Consider the following 17,801-nt stretch of genomic DNA (forward strand, 5'->3'; position numbering starts at 1 on the left):
GGAGTGGATGAACAGGACCCGTGGCATTGCCTCTGGATGAGCAGGACCTTGATCGATCGAGCCGGTTGGGGCTGGATGAATAGGACCCCATGGAGGGCTGGATGAATAGGTTGACCCCGTGGAGGGCTGGATGAACAGTAGACGGTGGAGGGTGGATGAACAGTAGCCCGTGGAGGGGTGGTTGAACAGGAGCCCGTGGAGAGGGGTGGTTGAACAGTATGTTGGGTTTCGTAGTAATTTCAAAAATTTTCCTACGCACACGCAAGATCATGTGATGCATAGCAACGAGGGGAGAGTGTTGTCTACATACCCAACGCAGACCGACTGCGGAAGCGATGACATGACGTAGAGGAAGTATTCGTACGTCTTCACGATCCAACCGATCAAGCACCGAAACTACGGCACCTCCGAGTTCGAGCACACGTTCAGCTCGATGACGATCCCCGGACTCCGATCCAGCAAAGTGTCGGGGAAGAGTTTCGTCAGCACGACGGCGTGGTGACGATCTTGATGAACTACAGCAGCAGGGCTTCGCCTAAACTCCGCTACAGTATTATCGAGGAATATGGTGGCAGGGGGCACCGCACACGGCTAAGGAATCGATCACGTGGATCAACTTGTGTCAACTTGTGTGTTTAGAGGTGCCCCTGCCTCCGTATATAAAGGAGCCAAGGGGGGGAGGAGGCGCCGGCCAGGAGGAGGTGGCGCAGGAGGAGTCCTACTCCTACCGGGAGTAGGACTCCCCTCCAATCCTATTCCAACTAGGAATCCCCAAAGGGGGAAAGAGGAGAAGGGTGGCCGGCCACCTCTCCTAGTCCTAATAGGACTAGGGGAAGGGGGGAGGCGCGCAGCCCTGGTGGGCAGCCCTTTCACCTTTCCACTAAGGCCCATGAAGGCCCATATGGTTCCCGGGGGGTTCCGGTAACCTCCCGGTAACCCGGTAAAATCCCGATTTCACCCGGAACACTTCCGATGTCCAAACATAGGCTTCCAATATATCAATCTTTATGTCTCGACCATTTCGAGACTCCTCGTCATGTCCGTGATCACATCCGGGACTCCGAACAACCTTCTGTACATCAAAATGCATAAACTCATAATATAACTGTCATCGTAACCTTAAGCGTGCGGACCCTACGGGTTCGAGAACAATGTAGACATGACCGAGACACGTCTCCGGTCAATAACCAATAGCGGGACCTGGATGCCCATATTGGCTCCTACATATTCTACGAAGATCTTTATCGGTCAGACCGCATAACAACATACGTTGTTCCCTTTGTCATCGGTATGTTACTTGCCCGAGATTCGATCGTCGGTATCCAATACCTAGTTCAATCTCGTTACCGGCAAGTCTCTTTACTCGTTCCGTAATACATCATCTCACAACTAACATATTAGTTGTAATGATTGCAAGGCTTATGTGATGTGTATTACCGAGAGGGCCCAGAGATACCTCTCCGACAATCGGAGTGACAAATCCTAATCTCGAAATACGCCAACCCAACATCGACCATTGGAGACACCTGTAGTACTCCTTTATAATCACCCAGTTACGTTGTGACGTTTGGTAGTACCCAAAGTGTTCCTCCGGTAAACGGGAGTTGCATAATCTCATAGTCATAGGAACATGTATAAGTCATGAAGAAAGCAATAGCAACATACTAAACGATCGGGTGCTAAGCTAATGGAATGGGTCATGTCAATCAGATCATTCTACTAATGATGTGATCTCGTTAATCAAATAACAACTCATTGTTCATGGTTAGGAAACATAACCATCTTTGATTAACGAGCTAGTCAAGTAGAGGCATACTAGTGACACTCTGTTTGTCTATGTATTCACACATGTATTATGTTTCTGGTAAATACAATTCTAGCATGAATAATAAACATTTATCATGATTATAAGGAAATAAATAATAACTTTATTATTGCCTCTAGGGCATATTTCCTTCAGTCTCCCACTTGCACTAGAGTCAATAATCTAGATTACACTGTAATGATTCTAACACCCATGGAGCCTTGGTGCTGATCATGTTTTGCTCGTGGAAGAGGCTTAGTCAACGGGTCTGCAACATTCAGATCCGTATGTATCTTGCAAATCTCTATGTCTCCCACCTGGACTAGATCCCGGATGGAGTTGAAGCGTCTCTTGATGTGTTTGGTCCTTTTGTGAAATCTGGATTCCTTTGCTAAGGCAATTGCACCAGTATTGTCACAAAAGATTTTCATTGGACCTGATGCACTAGGTATGACACCTAGATCGGATATGAACTCCTTCATCCAGACTCCTTCATTTGCTGCTTCCGAAGCAGCTATGTATTCCGCTTCACATGTAGATCCCGCTACAACGCTTTGTTTAGAACTGCACCAACTGACAGCTCCACCGTTTAATGTAAACACGTATCCGGTTTGCGATTTAGAATCGTCCGGATCAGTGTCAAAGCTTGCATCAACGTAACCTTTTACGGTGAGCTCTTTGTCACCTCCATATACGAGAAACATATCCTTAGTCCTTTTCAGGTATTTCAGGATGTTCTTGACCGCTGTCCAGTGATCCACTCCTGGATTACTTTGGTACCTCCCTGCTAAACTTATAGCAAGGCACACATCAGGTCTGGTACACAGCATTGCATACATGATAGAGCCTATGGCAGATGCATAGGGAACATCTTTCATATTCTCTCTATCTTCTGCAGTGGTCGGGCATTGAGTCTTACTAAATTTCACACCTTGTAACACAGGCAAGAACCCTTTCTTCGCTTGATCCATTTTGAATTTCTTCAAAATTTTGTCAAGGTATGTGCTTTGTGAAAGTCCAATTAAGCGTCTTGATCTATCTCTATAGATCTTAATGCCTAATATGTAAGCAGCTTCACCGAGGTCTTTCATTGAAAAACTTTTATTCAAGTATCCCTTTATGCTATCCAGAAATTCTATATCATTTCCAATCAGTAATATGTCATCCACATATAATATCAGAAATGCTACAGAGCTCCCACTCACTTTCTTGTAAATACAGGCTTCTCCGAAAGTCTGTATAAAACCAAATGCTTTGATCACACTATCAAAACGTTTATTCCAACTCCGAGAGGCTTGCACCAGTCCATAAATGGATCGCTGGAGCTTGCACACTTTGTTAGCTCCCTTTGGATCGACAAAACCTTCTGGTTGCATCATATACAACTCTTCTTCCAGAAATCCATTCAGGAATGCAGTTTTGACATCCATCTGCCAAATTTCATAATCATAAAATGTGGCAATTGCTAACATGATTCGGACGGACTTAAGCATCGCTACGGGTGAGAAGGTCTCATCGTAGTCAATCCCTTGAACTTGTCGAAAACCTTTTGCGACAAGTCGAGCTTTGTAGACAGTAACATTACCATCAGCGTCAGTCTTCTTCTTAAAGATCCATTTATTCTCAATTGCTTGCCGATCATCGGGCAAGTCAACCAAAGTCCATACTTTGTTCTCATACATGGATCCCATCTCAGATTTCATGGCTTCAAGCCACTTTGCGGAATCTGGGCTCACCATCGCTTCTTCATAGTTCGTAGGTTCATCATGATCTAGTAGCATGACTTCCAGAACAGGATTTCCGTACCACTCTGGCGCGGATCTTACTCTGGTTGATCTACGTGGTTCAGTAGTATCTTGATCTGAAGTTTCATGATCATTATCATTGGCTTCCTCACTAACTGGTGTAGGTGTCACTGAAACAGTTTTCTGTGATGAACTACTTTCCAGTAAGGGAGCAGGTACAGTTACCTCGTCAAGTTCTACTTTCCTCCCACTCACTTCTTTCGAGAGAAACTCCTTCTCTAGAAATGATCCATTCTTAGCAACGAATGTTTTGCCTTCGGATCTGTGATAGAAGGTGTACCCAACAGTTTCCTTTGGGTATCCTATGAATACACATTTCTCCGATTTGGGTTTGAGCTTATCAGGTTGAAGCTTTTTCACATAAGCATTGCAGCCCCAAACTTTAAGAAACGACAACTTTGGTTTCTTGCCAAACCATAGTTCATAAGGCGTCGTCTCAACGGATTTTGATGGTGCCCTATTTAACGTGAATGCGGCCGTCTCTAAAGCATAACCCCAAAATGATAGCGGTAAATCTGTAAGGGACATCATAGATCGCACCATATCTAGTAAAGTACGATTACGACGTTCGGACACACCATTGCGCTGTGGTGTTCCGGGTGGCGTGAGTTGTGAAACTATTCCACAGTTTTTCAAATGTACACCAAACTCGTAACTCAAATATTCTCCTCCACGATCAGATCGTAGAAACTTTATTTTCTTGTTACGATGATTTTCAACTTCACTCTGAAATTCTTTGAACTTTTCAAATGTTTCAGACTTATGCTTCATTAAGTAGATATATCCATATCTGCTCAAATCATCTGTGAAGGTGAGAAAATAACGATATCCGCCACGAGCCTCAATATTCATCGGACCACATACATCGGTATGTATGATTTCCAACAAATCTGTTGCTCTCTCCATAGTACCGGAGAACGGTGTTTTAGTCATCTTGCCCATGAGGCACGGTTCGCAAGTACCAAGTGATTCATAATCAAGTGGTTCCAAAAGTCCATTAGTATGGAGTTTCTTCATGTGTTTTACACCGATATGACCTAAACGACAGTGCCACAAATAAGTTGCACTTTCATTATCAACTCTGCATCTTTTGGTTTCAACATTATGAATATGTGTATTACTACTATCGAGATTTAGTAAGAATAGACCACTCTTCAAGGGTGCATGACCATAAAAGATATTACTCATATAAATAGAACAACCATTATTCTCTGATTTAAATGAATAACCGTCTCACATTAAACAAGATCCAGATATAATGTTCATGCTCAACGCTGGCACCAAATAACAATTATTTAGGTCTAATATTAATCCCGAAGGTAGATGTAGAGGTAGCGTGCCGACCGCGATCACATCGACTTTGGAACCGTTTCCCACGCGCATCGTCACCTCGTCCTTTGCCAGTGCCCGCTTATTCTGTAGTCCCTGTTTCGAGTTGCAAATATTAGCAACAGAACCAGTATCAAATACCCAGGTGCTACTGCGAGCTCTAGTAAGGTACACATCAATAACATGTATATCATATATACCTTTGTTCACCTTGCCATCCTTCTTATCCGCCAAATACTTGGGGCAGTTCCGCTTCCAGTGACCAGTCTGCTTGCAGTAGAAGCACTCAGTTTCAGGCTTAGGTCCAGACTTGGGTTTCTTATGTTGAGCAGCAACTGGCTTGCTGTTCTTCTTGAAGTTCCCTTTCTTCTTTCCTTTGCCCTTTTTCTTGAAACTAGTGGTTTTGTTAACCATCAACACTTGATGCTCCTTTTTGATTTCTACCTCCGCAGTTTTCAGCATTGCGAAGAGCTCGGGAATAGTCTTGTTCATCCCTTGCATATTATAGTTCATCACGAAGCTCTTGTAGCTTGGTGGCAGTGATTGGAGAATTCTGTCGATGACGCAATCATCCGGAAGATTAACTCCCAATTGAATCAAGTGATTATTATACCTAGACATTTTGAGTATATGCTCACTGACAGAACTGTTCTCCTCCATCTTGCAGCTATAGAACTTATTGGAGACTTCATATCTCTCAATCCGGGCATTTGCTTGAAATATTAACTTCAACTCCTGGAACATCTCATATGCTCCATGACGTTCAAAACGTCGTTGAAGTCCCGATTCTAAGCCGTAAAGCATGGCACACTGAACTATTGAGTAGTCATCAGCTTTGCTCTGCCAGACGTTCATAACATCTGGCGTTGCTCCAGCAGCAGGCCTGGCACCCAGCGGTGCTTCCAGGACGTAATTCTTCTGTGCAGCAATGAGGATAATCCTCAAGTTACGGACCCAGTCCGTGTAATTGCTACCATCATCTTTCAACTTTGCTTTCTCAAGGAACGCATTAAAATTTAACGGAACAACAGCATGAGCCATCTATCTACAATCAACATAAACAAGCAAGATACTATCAGGGACTAAGTTCATGATAAATTTTAAGTTCAATTAATCATATTACTAAAGAACTCCCACTTAGATAGACATCCCTCTAATCCTCTAAGTGATCACGTGATCCAAATCAACTAAACCATAACCGATCATCACGTGAGATGGAGTAGTTTTCAATGGTGAACATCGTTATGTTGATCATATCTACTATATGATTCACGCTCGACCTTTCGGTCTCCGTGTTCCGAGGCCATATCTGAATATGCTAGGCTCGTCAAGTTTAACCTGAGTATTCTGCGTGTGCAAAACTGGCTTGCACCCGTTGTAGATGGACGTAGAGCTTATCACACCCGATCATCACGTGGTGTCTAGGCACGACGAACTTTGGCAACGGTGCATACTCAGGGAGAACACTTCTTGATAATTTAGTGAGAGATCATCTTATAATGCTACCGTCAATCAAAGCAAGATAAGATGCATAAAAAGATAAACATCACATGCAATCAATATAAGTGATATGATATGGCCATCATCATCTTGTGCTTGTGATCTCCATCTCCGAAGCACCGTCATGATCACCATCGTCACCGGCGCGACACCTTGATCTCCATCGTAGCATCGTTGTCGTCTCGCCAATCTTATGCTTCCACGACTATCACCAACGTTTAGTAATAAAGTAAAGCATTACATCGCGATTGCATTGCATACAATAAAGCGACAACCATATGGCTCCTGCCAGTTGCCGATAACTTGGTTACAAAACATGATCATTTCATACAATAAAATTCAGCATCATGCCTTGACCATATCACATCACAACATGCCCTGCAAAAACAAGTTAGACGTCCTCTACTTTGTTGTTGCATGTTTTACGTGGCTGCTACGGGCTTAAGTAAGAACCAATCTCACCTACGCATCAAAACCACAACGATAGTTTGTCAAATAGACTCCGTTTTAACCTTCGCAAGGACCGGGCGTAGCCATACTTGGTTCAACTAAAGTTGGAGAGGCAGTCGCCCGCAAGCCATCTCTGTGCAAAGCACGTCGAGGGAACCGGTCTCGCGTAAGCGTACGCGTAAGGTTGGTCCGGGTCGTCTCGTCCAACAATACCGCCGAACCAAAATATGACATGCTGGTAGGCAGTATGACTTGTATCATCCACAACTCACTTGTGTTCTACTCGTGCATATAACATCAACATCAATAACCAGGCTCGGATGCCACTGTTGGGTTTCGTAGTAATTTCAAAAAATTTCCTACGCGCACACAGGATCATGTGATGCATAGCAACGAGAGGAGAGTGTTGTCTACGTACCCAACGCAGACCGACTGCGGAAGCAATGACACGACGTAGAGGAAGTAGTCGTACGTCTTCACGATCCAACCGATCAAGCACCGAAACTACGACACCTCCGAGTTCGAGCACACGTTCAGCTCGATGACGATCCCCGGACTCCGATCCAGCAAAGTGTCGGGGAAGAGTTTCGTCAGCACGACGGCGTGGTGACGATCTTGATGAACTACAGCAGCAGGGCTTCGCCTAAACTCCGCTACAGTATTATCGAGGAATATGGTGGCAGGGGGCACCGCACACGGCTAAGAAATCGATCACGTGGATCAACTTGTGTCAACTTGTGTGTTTAGAGGTGCCCCTGCCTCCGTATATAAAGGAGCCAAGGGGGGAGGAGGCGCCGGCCAGGAGGAGGTGGCGCAGGAGGAGTCCTACTCCTACCGGGAGTAGGACTCCCCTCCAATCCTATTCCAACTAGGATTCCCAAGGGGGAAAGAGGGAGAGGGGTGGCCGACCACCTCTCCTAGTCCTAATAGGACTAGGGGAAGGGGGGAGGCGCGCAGCCCCCTTGGGCTGCCCCTTTCTCCTTTCCACTAAGGCCCATGATGGCCCATATGGCTCCCGGGGGGTTCCGGTAACCTCCCGGTAACCCGGTAAAATCCCGATTTCACCCGGAACACTTCCGATGTCCAAACATAGACTTCCAATATATCAATCTTTATGTCTCGACCATTTCGAGACTCCTCGTCATGTCCGTGATCACATCCGGGACTCCGAACAACCTTCGGTACATCAAAATGCATAAACTCATAATATAACTGTCATCGTAACCTTAAGCGTGCGGACCCTACGGGTTCGAGAACAATGTAGACATGACCGAGACACGTCTCCGGTCAATAACCAATAGCGGGACCTGGATGCCCATATTGGCTCCTGCATATTCTACGAAGATCTTTATCGGTCAGACCGCATAACAACATACGTTGTTCCCTTTGTCATCGGTATGTTACTTGCCCGAGATTTGATCGTCGGTATCCAATACCTAGTTCAATCTCGTTACCGGCAAGTCTCTTTACTCGTTCCGTAATACATCATCTCACAACTAACATATTAGTTGTAATGCTTGCAAGGCTTATGTGATGTGTATTACCGAGAGGGCCCAGAGATACCTCTCCAACAATCGGAGTGACAAATCCTAATCTCGAAATACGCCAACCCAACATCGACCATTGGAGACACCTGTAGTACTCCTTTATAATCACCCAGTTACGTTGTGACGTTTGGTAGTACCCAAAGTGTTCCTCCGGTAAACGGGAGTTGCATAATCTCATAGTCATAGGAACATGTATAAGTCATGAAGAAAGCAATAGCAACATACTAAACGATCGGGTGCTAAGCTAATGGAATGGGTCATGTCAATCAGATCATTCTACTAATGATGTGACCTCGTTAATCAAATAACAACTCTTTGTTTCATGGTTAGGAAACATAACCATCTTTGATTAACGAGCTAGTCAAGTAGAGGCATACTAGTGACACTATGTTTGTCTATGTATTCACACATGTATTATGTTTCCGGTAAATACAATTTTAGCATGAATAATAAACATTTATCATGATTATAAGGAAATAAATAATAACTTTATTATTGCCTCTAGGGCATATTTCCTTCACAGTAGCCGGTGGAGTAGCGCACAGTGGAGGCTGGATGAACAGGAGCCTGTGGATGAACAGTCGCAGGTGGAGGCTGGAGGAGGTCGACGTGGATGAACAGTAGCCCGTGGAGGCTGGAGGAGGTCGACGGTGGAGATGAACAGTATCCCGTGTAGTCCCGTTTTGCGGTATGCCACACCCCTCCCGATGAACAGGACCCCCGTTTCGACCGTAGCGCTCCAACACAAGTCCGTTTCGTCCTTTTTGCGGTATGCCACACCCCTCCCGATCAATAGGACCCCCGTTTCGACCGTAGGAGGTCCGTTTCCTCCGTTTTGCGGTATGCCACAACCCTCCCGATGAACAGGATCCTGTTTCGAACGTGGCCGGTCGAACATAAGGTCGTTTCCTACGTTCTGCGGTACACCAGGCCTTGTTTCCATTGCATGTTCCATCCAAGCCCTCCCGATGAACACGACCACACATTCCGTTCCAACCCAGCTGGTTAGCTCCCTAAGAACACGATGACGATGATGTTTCTCCGTTCCGACCCAGCCATGTACACGAGCCCTGGCCGTATGTATATATGCGCGAGTAGGCATTCGAGACCCCGCCCGTATGTACGTACATGGCCGTATTTTCTTTCTTGCACGCTGGCCGCTGTACGTACGTGTACATGCTACGTGCGCGCCTCTACTACGAAACGTGCGCGCCTCTACATCGACCAGTATATATGTACGTACACGTTCACGACTAGAATGACAATGCTACGTACGCTTCAACCAGGTGGGTCCTGACTATCAGGCACTTCCTTGTGTCCGAAGATGTAGCTGGCGGGTCCCAACAGTCAGGGGGGCGAATCGTTTTTTTTTGCCCAGACGCACTTCCTTGCGTGCGAAGATGTAGCTGGTGGGTCCCAGCAGTCAGGGGGGAAACGTTTTTTTCGCGAAATATGGTGGCCCGTCCGGTGGGTCCCTGCTGTCAGGTGGAGGAATAATTATTTTGTGCGTAATAAGGAGGCACTTCCTTGCTGCGGCCGTGGACCCAACTGTCAGCCTCTCCACGTACAGTCCACTTCAGATGCATGCCAGTCATTGACCACATTGACCAGGCCGCGCTAAGAGCACCAAGGCGGTGGACGACGGTGAGGCCTAGGAAGAGAACGACACGAAGGCAGGGAAGACTCGGCAGTTGTTTCCCACGCGGAGGGGAGTACGACTGTACGAGGGTTACTAGTTCGTTTGCCGTCGCCGGAGAATAACAACAAGTGTGGGTGAGTAGAGGGATGGCTAGGCCAGCGATGGGAGTACGATGGGGCGGTGAGGCCTGCGCGGCAGCACAGCCGTCCGCGAGGAGCAGGGAGCAGGCAGTCCCGCCGGCGCTTGTTTGAGCGGCTGGAGCAGGAAGAGCAGAGATTGAAGAAGCACGATGGCCGTTGGATGGACATCCAAAAGTCACTGCTTGTGCGTCAATCTTTTTTTAGGAAAGCTCAAATCTGTGGAAAACATCATACATCCCATCTGCCATTATTTCTAATAATTTACAGCCTATTTGCTAATTCTTAAGGTTTTTTTGGAGCCCATATTCTTTTTGTTAGCATTACAACCCATATTGTGGCCACGGTTAAAAAATTATACGAAATTTTGCATATTTCGGTGTGGTCTGAACTGTTTTTAATCTCGAAATTTCGACTTACATTCAAACTGATTTTAAAAATAAATTTATATCAATATAAAATCCAACAAATTCTCCACACATAAAAATTAATGTAATTTAAAATCTCGAAATGAAAAAAAAGATATTTGAAACTAATTGCCGGTTTGATGTGTTTTAAAAATGTACAACCCATTTCTCATTACTGATGGGCCATTTTCTGGCCAGCCGAATGAAATCTCTCCTCGTCTTGAAAGATTTGCAGCCCAACAGGCCTAACAAAGCGACTTACTTGGCAAATCACAAAAAAACTAGGCTGTGGCCATGGACCCAGCTGTCAGCCTCTCCACGTAAAGTACTCTTCTGATGGATTGTCGTTGACCACATTAAGCATGCCGCACCGAAAGCACCAAGGCAGTGGACGACGGCGAGGCCTAGGAAGGGGACGACGTGGAGCCAGGGAAGACACGGCAGTGGATTCCCACGCGAAGAGGAGTACGAGGGTTCACTAGTTCGGCTGCGGTGTGAGGCTGCCGTCGCCGCAGGGCCTGGCTAGCGGTGGGAGTAGTAGGGGCGATGAGGCCTCAACGGCAGCATAGCCGGCCACTTGAGGCAGGAGCAGGCGGTCTCCCCAACACTGGTTTGGGCGGCTGGTGCAAGAAGAGCAGCGATTGAAGAAGTAGCAGGACCGTTCGATTCAAATCCAATGGTTACTACTGCTAGAATCGTTTGTTGACTAAGTTGACAAGCCCTGCGTATGCGTCAACTTAGTAGGCCCACAGGTCAGCCTCCAAATCGGTATGCCCCAGATGTCAGTGGGAGGAATCATTTTTTTTCGCATAATAAGGAGGCAGTTGATTGCGTGCGGCCAGGCGAGCAGAGGGAGTAGGGTGGGTTGGGGAAGCCTGCACGGCATCACAGCGGGCCACAAGAGGAGGGAGCAGGCAGTCCTGCCAGAGCTAGTTTAGGCGGCTAGAGCAGGAAGATCAGAGATTGAAGAAGCACGTCAGCCGTTGGATGGACATCCAACAGTAACTGCTGCTAGAATCGTGTGTTCATTGACAAAGCCTTGCGTAAACAAGTCAACCTCGAAATCTGTGGCGTGTACATCCCATTTGCTATTATTTTTATAATTTTTACTCATTTTCTAATTTGTATGGAATTTATTGCAGCCCTTTTTCCATTTTTGAATTGCACGCCATTTTTTGGTCAATACCAGGGTCAAAAAATTAACTAAATATGTGGGAAATTTTGAAAATTCGCAAATTTTTGCTCGGGAACGAAATATTCTTAATCCAAAAATTAATAGCCATACTAAAACAAATTTAAAAATAAATTAGTACTATGTCATGTTAAATCCAATGAAATACGTATAAGATATCAGTGAAGAACAAAAACAAAAAAAGAAACTAATATCCCATTTGCTATATTTTTTTGGAATTTTCAACCCCTTTTCATATCACTTTTAACGGACATTGACCATACTATTTGGCCAGGCCGTAATGCATCCCTCCTCGTCTTGAAAGATTTGTAGCCAAGTAATTCGGAGAAAACAAATAGGCCTAGCTTGGGTATTCTTCAAAAAGAAATAATGGGCTACCTATTTTCCCAAAGAACTGGTGCATGAGCATTTAGCTTTATTTATTTATTTACTTACTTATGTTTAGGGGACCATGAGCATGTACCTGGGCTGGATTCATGTGAGAGCCTCCTTTCTAGTTAATTATGGGCTTCTCTATTGGGCCTTCATCAGTGGGCTGCATGTTATCAACAAGTGGAAAATGTGTTCCGTACGAAAAATAGTATGAGCTACGTACGGTACGGGGCACTAAAGGATCGAACCGTGCAACGACTTCCAAAACATTGTGTTTGTCATTCTAACAACACATTTATTCAACCGACAGACGAAATATACTACTAATTGTACATTGAAAACAGCAGCAGCAACAACTAGGGCTGGGGTGCAACAGAAGCAGTAAGCATGCCAGAAGAGTGAAGACGCAGCTCTCTCTTCCAAACCAAACACTAGCCATCATTACAAAAGGGCTACCAAAAAAGAACAAGTGTATGCATCAAACTAAATAAAGATCCTACTACACCAAGTGTACGCATCTAACTAACTGGCTCAGTTAGACGTTACTATTTGTTAAGCTGTGGAGATTGGCTGACGGCTTAAACCAGATGGGTGCCTGATGGGGCAAACTCCAGCCAACAGGTCGAAGTCTGATACTTGCGACCCTCTCTCCTACTTTGGGCTGCAGAGCGTGGCGACACATATCAGGGTATGGTGCATGCAGAAACGCATGGTACGCTGTGTACACACAGTTTTGCCTGATGAACGAAACCGCGCTGCCATCATGATCCTTGCCGTCGGTTATCTCCTGGTTAATCGGATAATTCAGTTTGACAAACAAAGAGCGTGTACCAAGGCTACTTACCAGCCTCCAGTCAAAAATTCCTGAAGGCCCAGAGAAGCTGGGATCCTGCTCAAAGACCTTGCAGTGACTGTGATTGTATTCCGCGAAACAACACGTCCGGTACGTGCGAACGATCATCAATCTTTCGTCGTCGTTTGATCGAGCCAGGAACCACCTGCAACTGCCATGCTGCTTTTCTTTGAAAGGTTCTGGGATTAGGAAGGGTAGGGACACCAGGCGCCTACAACATCATATCAAGTTGGAGTCAAATAAAAAAGGTCTCTTGATTTAGTCAATTTTAAGAACAACATGTTATGAGCATGAATATTTTTTAAGTAAATGTTGACAGTAATATAAGCAAGCCATCATGGTATCATAGGAAAGTAACATACTGCTGTAACAGCCATTTGTAGCGATGACTGGAGTAGGCCAGCAATACGTCCAGCCATAGAAGGAATCGACAACGTAAATGAAGCCCTTGTGTTCAATGGCATCAGAGAACCATGGAGGATGTATGATCCTGCGATGGACGTGCAGATTTATCCACTTACCGTAGTGACCTGTCAGATAGGCGAGACCGCGGTTGAAGAACGCAATTAGCCTGAAGTCTTTATAATTCACAAATCTTGTGGGCACTTGGAAGATTACAACCTTGAGCAAATTAAACTTGGTATCATGTTGGCTACTGTAAGATTCCAAGTATTCTGGGCCGCGGTGCCAAAGCAGTGCAGTGTTAATCGAAGGAAGGAGGATCAATCGTCGGGTGTAGACCTCCACGAGCATCTAGCTGCTGCAACGTCGACGAGCACCATCCAAGACGTGTTCATGCCGACCCAATACATACCGTTAATGTAGTTGAGGCTGGCGGGGATTGGATCGCAGTCAAGGGGGTTGATGCTTGCCACCCTACGATCGTTATGCTGCCTGACACGCCGTTTCTGAAGATCAGGCGGCATCAGCAAGCAAGGAGCTGGCTTAAAAATCTCCGGCCTGAGGGCTTTGAGTAAACAGTACAGCCCCGATGAGCACGCGGCGAGCGGCATGGTACTGAGATTGTCCACACGGGAAACAATGAGCTTGATTACCTCTGTGGGGAGCAGATTCCAGCCACTCTTTCGGCGGACACTGCTCGATTTTGCCATTGTTAGTGCTTGGGTTTTGGACGAGGGGGGGGGGGAGGCGCCTTAGCGGGGATGGAAGATTGGACGAGATTATGTGCGAACAAAGATGGAGAAGCGAATATGTGCTACGGGAAGTGGACAGGTGATGATGACTACAACACGCCGCTTGACTTACAAGACACATACCAGCAGCATAGGGTCATATCGATGCCAGACAACTTGCTTGAGTGATCACAGTACTGGTACTCCCTACAGTACTATGCCCTAACTTGCTTGAGTAGAGTAGTAGAGTAGGACTCTGCTCTACTACTAGCACCGGAGGAGTAGTATATTCTAATCTAAAATAGTTACAAACTTCAATGCCCGAGCGTGGAACGACTACGAACCGTGCTCAAAGACTGTGTCTACATGGTGTTTGGACTTATATGCAAAAAAATAGCAAGATGCCCATGCATTGCACGGCACACCACCATCACCAACTCGGTATTTTCTCTACTCCTACTCCTATAAAAGACTCAGTTGGTGATGAGGGAGGCGAGGAGGCGTGTTCAGTCGGGCGTGCAGCGGACGGCGCAACACTATTTGATTTGTTATAAAAAACAAAGAAGAGTAGTAGAGATAGAGACTTAAGGAGGAGCACGATGTTGTGGGAGATAAGGATGAACGAGGCAAGGCCTTATCTGTAAATGTGGAGAGAGGTGTTGTTGACATTTGGGGAGCGCACTCTCGCGACTGCTGGCAGCCACGACTTCACCGACGACGACTTCTTCCCCGACCTCGGCAACCTCTTCCTCAACGACATGGGCGACAACCTCAACGCCAACGGTGCTGCTCCCATTGCACCGTATGTGTTTCTGTCCTTCCTGTTCGAAATCGTGGTAGAATTCATGTTTCTACTCTGTATCCTACTACTATGCTAGTCCACATGATTAGTTTCATCTCTGTTATAGCCGTCATGATTTATTTTGTGCTTATTCGGATTAAATCTCGTAGTAACTTGCTCATATATTCAACTGGCGCAACGTCCCCTACAGCCACTCCCATTTCATGGACGGCCTGGACGATGCCTCCAAGGAGCCCTTCGTCCACTTCTATGAGTGCCCGATGCTGTTTTGGGGCTCGCCGACGGACATGGTGCATCACCTCACGGATGCGTGCAACGGTCACTGCTGGCCCTTGGCGGAGAACATCAAGTACGAGACGTGCTACCCGTTCACCATGCCGGAGTCACTGGAGGATCACCGCCTCCTGCTAGTCTCGGAGGAGGACGACATCGTCTTCCTCTTGATCGTGGGCATCGGCGAGGCCCACGCAGGCCACCGCCCTGTCTCCGTAGTGTGCGTCAGGGGCGACGCTGCTAACGCTGACACTCACACGAGGCCGATGTACGGGTGCGTGGTCAGTGTTACTACCCCTCCGGGTCACGTGGGCGGCGACACCGGCCTCATCGAACGGACTTGGACTCTGGGGAGCTGGGACTATCCCGCCAATGTGGACTTGGAAAACCCATGGCATCCTTTACCCACCGACGCGGTGCACGGGGACTCCAAGGAGGTTCACCTGGACATACGCATTATCAAGTTAAATGTTGATCATTAGTCTTCGCTCAATGTAATCCGCTGTCTAAGCATGTGGAGACTTCCATGCAGGATCTTGCTCTATTGGAGTATCGCGCATGAATAAAAGTGTATCCGTTTATGGTTTAGTCTAGAATCTTCCATGTATGAATTTTTACTACAGTACTGGTGAAAGACTTACGATGAACCATTTCTTACATCTCCTCTGCCCCCTTGCAAGTCATCCTGATTTAATCCCTCCGTCTAGGTGTATAAGGGCATGGTTAATATTACTTAATAGTATAGCCAACTGTTGACTATAAGAAAGTGCCATGTCATCTGTAGCCAACATGTATAACAATCGATACTCAAAAACTAATTCTTAAAGATCATTTCTTGCAAAGCACAATAAGTGTTATTTCTTCACAAGTTTTGGATGCAGGTTGAACAGTTGAACGCTTTTGTTTGCAAAAGATACCTTTTTATCTATTTCACCCGGATGTTTGTGAGCTCTAGAGATGAAATAATATCCGAAGAAACCTATCGATACCCGTTACACATGAGATGACCCCTACATCCTTTGTCAAAATAAACAACTCCCCGATCAATGCATTTCACTCTTCGGTGCAACGCACGGGCACCTTACTACTATAGATTAGTATGACCAAAAATTGAACTAACATTATATATAGTACGATAAATGCTGATGCATGTCACCTAAAATTATATCATTCAAAACTATGTTCAAATACGAATCCAACGATATAGTTTTTGTTGACATGCACTAACATTTTGTCAGTTAAATCTTCAGTCAAATTCAATGGGGGACTAATAAACCACGACCGATGTAGTACAAGTGTAGAGGGCGGCGCTGCACGGGAGTCTCACCTCTCACCCCGCTCGTGGCGCGGCAGTAAAGCCGTCATATCACAAAACCCAACCACTCCCAGTAATAAGTGGCCTGGTAAAATAAACGGACAAGCAACCATCACATCCCTCCGTCTTTTTTGCATTTCATCTCTCTGCATTTACTTTCTCCGGTTCATCTCGCACACTCGATCCCTAGCTACTACTCCTAGGGCCAGTTCTTTTGGCGGCTTCCCCAGCTTTTCCCATAAGACTACTCACAGTGGAGAGTAACAATAAGGCGCCTCACTCATTTATTTGGGCTTCTAAACTACTACTCTGTCCTAGTTTATTCCTCACCATTGTAATTTGTGCTAAATTTTGACCAAAGATTTAACTGATAAAATGTTACTCCCTCCGTCTAGGTGTGTAAGTCATCTTACGAAAACCAAATAATCCCAAAACACTTAGGCGCGGTGCATTAACTTCTACCTCGTTTCTTGTTTCTTGACATATCAACCAATAAGAGATAAAGAGTGTGCATGCTTTTAATGACTTGAGATATCAAACACGACATGCAGTGGTTAGTTCATTGCATGCAATACTATTAATTAGCAAATAAACATTAACGTTTCTCGTTTCTCCTCCTCCTTGGTCACGGTGCACAGCCTAAGATGACTTACTCACCTAGACGGATGGAGTAGTGCATGTGACATGCACTAACATTTCATTAGTTAAATTTATGATCAAAATTTGACACAGATTACAATGGGGACCAATAAACCAGGACGGAGGTAGTAGTTATGGGATTACTAATCTAGAAGCCTAAAAGAACTGGCCCTGGTACTCCTACTAGTAGTAGTACTCAAGTTGGAATTCCAATTGCACGACACAACTTGTTAGGCAAAAAATTCGATACAGGGTGTTGGAAGCGGTTTGGGAATTTGCATGCCTTTCCAACCAGTGAGATACTCCGTACAAAGTACGACAGAGAAATAACCACAGAGAAGGAAGCTAAAAGTAAACAATCAAACGAGCATTTTTGCATTTGTTTTGCATTGAATCGTTTCACAAGCTTGACTAGTCCTGTTTTTCTACTTTTACAAAAAAAACGCATCGTAATGTTAAAACATGCATTTGCACGTACATAAGTAATAGTAGTACTCCCTCCATCTAGGTGTATAAGTCTTCCCTCCTTATTGGTCATGGTGCACAACCAAAGATGACTTATTGACCTGGACGGAGGGAGTAGCACAGTCTGCAAGCATATATC

The sequence above is a fragment of the Triticum aestivum genome, chromosome 2B (assembly GCF_018294505.1).
Source record: "Triticum aestivum cultivar Chinese Spring chromosome 2B, IWGSC CS RefSeq v2.1, whole genome shotgun sequence".
NCBI classification, from domain to species: Eukaryota; Viridiplantae; Streptophyta; class Magnoliopsida; order Poales; family Poaceae; genus Triticum; species Triticum aestivum.